Here is a 4,693-nt window from a genome sequence, read left to right as displayed (position 1 = left end):
AGGTTGTTGATTGATGAAGGCTATTCACTAACGAAGGTCAATGAGTGACGAAGGCTGCTAAGAACCAATGATAGATAAAGTCTACTGATAGATGATGAAGACTAATAACTAACGAAGGCTGTTGTTTTATGATAACCAAATATAGATGAATGCCGTTGACTAACAAAGGTCATTGAGTGACTACTGATGAGTGATGATAGCCAGTTATAGATGAAGTTCACTAACGATGAAGGTCACTGACTGTTGAAGGTCAATAACTGACTAAGGCCACTGACTACGAAAGCCAATAACTGATGAAGGCTAGTGACTGTCGAAGGCTGCTGACTATTAAAAGCCAATAATAGACGAAGGCCAATGACCAACGAAGGCTGATGACTGTCAAAAACCACTGACTGTTGGAGACCAATAACTAATGAAGGCCAATGACCGACTATCACGGGTTGAAACCGTGGCAAGCATTGTTTTTTTGAGGTGGTGTCAGAGTATGTGTCTCCGATGGCTCGGGTGGACTCAAGAACACAAGAATCATAGAGAGGACGCAATAGTTTATCCTAGTTTGGGCAATCGGTGTCCTATGTCTAGTAGCTGATGATCCTTCTACTCAAGAGCACCCAAAATCGGAGGGGGGTTACAATAGAGTGTACGGGAGAAGGAAAGAGATTTGGTAGGTGCTAATCCTGGGGTTGCCTCGTTGTCGGTGGAACCTTCCCCCTTGTTGGAGAGGAGGAAGATGATGAATCAGAGGAGGAGCTCTTAGTGCCCCTGTCATGGTTGCTCTACTCTCGGTGCTGAGCTCAAGCAGAATGGTGAGGATACGAATGATCTAAATCGGATTGTCCTCCCCCCTATTAGGATCCGACCTACCCCTTATATACCAAGATAGGTTGGGTACATGGTGTTTTGGTGGGATAATCCTATGATCTACATGCGCCAGAGTCCAAGAGGGTCTTGTAGTGGCGTTCTATGGACTGTGGCGATGTTGTGGAGCTGAAGAAGCCCTAGATGTCATCCGACTGCTCTCTTTTGACACACTGAGTGTCGGGCTGTGCCGGCTTGGACCGGCCTCACCCAGGTGCACTGTTGACATTTCTTAACGTCACTATTAGGTTTTGTATCCCTAGCAACGATGCTAGAAATGCTTGTTGGTATTTCTTATGCTCAAGTAGATAATTCCGCAAGCGCACAAAATATCATTATAGCATTTCACCTGAGGGTATTCTAGGGTATCGTTATTTATATTTTACCACAGGAAAGCAATGGTTAAAGATAGTGATTGTTAACCATCATGTATCTACTAACTAGTATATGGACTACACTAAACTAGGGGTAAGTGATACACACTAAAGTGGGGAGACACACAAGTATCAAATCATGGAAAGATAAATTGGAAACATAACTAAGTAGCAGGACAATAATAAAGAGAACTAGAATCCTAAGTTACTTCTATTCAAGCACCACTCTAGATAGTGACTATGGCTATACTAACAAACCAAGATAGTGCAAGGTAGGATGCAATAGCACTTGAGGTGTACCTGCCCCAAACTCACCCAAAGGGTTGATTGGGCACAAACCACCATGATCCCTATGATTTAACAACTAGACCTATCGTGGAGGAATACATAGGATGGACAAGGCTGTCACCACCTGCCAACTACCTCGATCTACCTGGAGGCCTAGCCACATTGCAAGGTACCCGATAGTATAAGCACCACGCTTACACTATTTGATACTACTCTAGCCTCACGTTAAGATGAGAGCATCAACTAGTGATGAACAACCCATGCTACTAAGAGCCCACTTATCATAGGAATTATAAGCATAACCAAAGTATAACTAGAGAACAAGACTAGTACATAAAGTAAAAGACTTGAAATAATACTTGCATAGAAAGTAACATACTAATAAATAAAGTACTTATAAAAGAAAGACAAAGCTATACCAGACTCCTAAAGACTACTCTAGAGCTACATCTTGAGAGAGTTGAGAGAGAGCTACAACTCTTGTGTGTTGGTGTGTGTTACAAGTGAGGGGTGAGGGTCCTATTTATAGCCTAAGGTGGAGTAGGGGATACTCCAACGCCACATCAGCGATCCGTGTGACATCCTCTCCTTGCCCTTGGATCAAACCAACAATGAACCACCTTAAACTGACGCATAGGATTGCTCCCAAGTGTGTTTCCTTGCATGTGTTCGAAGGAGAGGTGGTGGAGTGAAAGTGGGGTGCCGAGCAGCATAGGTAGGGCACCGACCGGAATGCCACTATGGAGTGGGCCCTCCTCCTTTGGTGTGGGGCCCCTTGGGGTGTAGTAGAGTGTGGGTATGAAAACTATTTGCCTAATTGAGCACCCAACATACCGGATGGTGGGTCATCAATCCATGTGATGCCTCTTTTCGGCCTTCGATCATCCACCGACTTGGAATCAATGGTGGAGAAGGCTTGGGGTTATGTTTCTTGGCCATTTCCCATGGATTGGTGAGGTGGCACTTGAATTGCCATGCCAGCCAGCACCATGGTGGGGCTGGGCAGTGCCACCAAGTGGCCCATGGTGGCCCACCTTGCTCCATTTGCTTCTAGTTGCTTGATTTTTGATATTTTTGCATAGTTTTCCTGCATGAGCAAAGATATCCAAGTACAAGTGGAAATATGTGAATTATAAACATAAATCACTACTTGTGACTACTTGTGTTGATGCATAGACCCATTTTTGGTGCAATGTTGATGGTCCAAATAGGCATTTAGTGACCGTCAACATGCGCCTTCTAGAGACTTCTTGTTGGCGAAGGAGGCTAGTTCGAGGGGTTGACGTGCGATCCCGGGAGTCCCTAGAGACCATGGAGAAACTTGTCTTCTTATGTCATGCCCCATGCTTGACCCTTTTAGGGGAGTGGTTGATAGAGCCGCGCCCAAGGGGCTATGCTGGGAAGCCCCCGAGCCTTGGTGGCTCAGGGCGTGTCTTCTTGCGCCTAAGCCTTGGCTAGCGCCTAAGCCCGGGAGGAGGCCAAGGATTAGGACCGAGCTCCTATTGACCAGGAACCTAAGGTAGGGTCGAGCCCCCGAGGCTTGAGCGATGGCGACGGTTGTGCTCGAGGCTTGGTCGGTCTCTTTGGCCTAAGGGTGTGGGTGAGCGTACCCAATGGGTATAGCCCCTGAGCCCTCGGGCGATCCTAGAAGGGTCAACCGGGGTGTCTCTTGATCAAGAACCCTTGATCCTAAGGCTTAACATACCCATATGTTAGGATCTCATTAGGAGCCCTAGAGCCATTCATGGCCTCACTTGATCAGCCATGGTGGGGATATCTTCCACTGACAAGAGTGTCATGCCATTCATGGGCCCTTCCCAAGTGAGATGGGGATGCTCGGCTATCGGGGCCTAGCGACAGTGGTGCTGACCCTTTTTTCGGCCTATGTTGCAGGTGCCTATGGCCTAAGCGAGGGTTTGGTGAACTCGTCTAGGAGTTGCTAACCTAGGGCCGGGGCACCCTCTTCTTTGTCCTAGGCCTACCATGGGTCGGGTGATCGAGAGCGTCTGAGCTATGGCTCGGATCCTCCTGATCACCCGACGCGCCATGCCCTTTTGAGGGCTTTGGTAGTAGGCCCTGACCTTCTCGGGCCAACCCTTGTAGTCATAGGCTAGGGTGTGAGGAGCACACTGAGCTCGTTGGGATCCCTCACTGGGTCCACCGCTTAGTGGCTCCCGATCCAACTCTGGAGAGTTGGTTGATTTTGGGATAGTGCCACCTAGGTGCCCAACGATCGAGGGGCCAGGCTCTCCATCTTGGGAGTTGGCATAGCCCACAAGGCTATCATGGGGCCTCCCTATCTGTGAGCATAGTGGCTTCTAAGCATGCCTTGCCTTCTGATGTCATGCACATGTGTTTGATGGCACTTGGGCTGCCGCGCCTGCCGGTGGAGTTATGCCATGCACTCCCGCAATGTCTAACTTCGTTTGGGAGATGGGACATCGAGCCACATGGAGCAGATGTGGTGGAGGGGAGGCCGCGACACTTGGCGTGCATGGATCTAGGCCGTTGAGGGTGACCGGTGGGCCCAAGAAAAGTCTCGTGAGGAGACGTGCATAGAGCACTATTCACCTAAACGGTCGTTTTGCCCATTGACACACCATTTAAATACTACACGATGGTACACTATTTTTGTTTAATTGATTGTTTTGACTGGTTAAACAACCATTTTCCCATTTAAACACCCATTTTGCCTGAATAATGGGCTAAACGGTAGGTGACCGACTGTTTACCGTTTAGCGTTTGTTGATGGTCACTAAATGCCTATTTTGACCATCAGCATTGCACCAAAAATGGGAGTAAACAACAACATAGGTAGTGATTTATGTTTATAATTGACCTATTTCCACTTGTACTTGGAGATCTTTGCTCACGTAGGAAAACAATACAAAAATGTCAAATATCAAGCAATATAAGGCAAGTGGATGTGGTGGGGGGGGGGTCTAGGCCCACTTGGCACTGCCCAGCGCCCCTTGGCTCTCTGATGTGTCACTGATCCACCCCAAGTGCAAGAAACACACTCATAAGCCTTCTCCACCATGGATCTCAAGTCGGTTCAACATCAAAGGCTCGAATGAAGCATCACACAGATCGCTGATGTGTCATGGCAACACAAACCAACATGACAAAGATCTCCAACCACCCACAAGTACAATGGCAACCACTGAAATGAT

The sequence above is a fragment of the Miscanthus floridulus genome, chromosome 17, assembly GCF_019320115.1.
Source record: "Miscanthus floridulus cultivar M001 chromosome 17, ASM1932011v1, whole genome shotgun sequence".
Lineage (NCBI taxonomy): Eukaryota > Viridiplantae > Streptophyta > Magnoliopsida > Poales > Poaceae > Miscanthus > Miscanthus floridulus.
The sequence above is the reverse complement of the archived record's forward strand: the minus strand, read 5'-3'. Positions refer to the sequence as shown.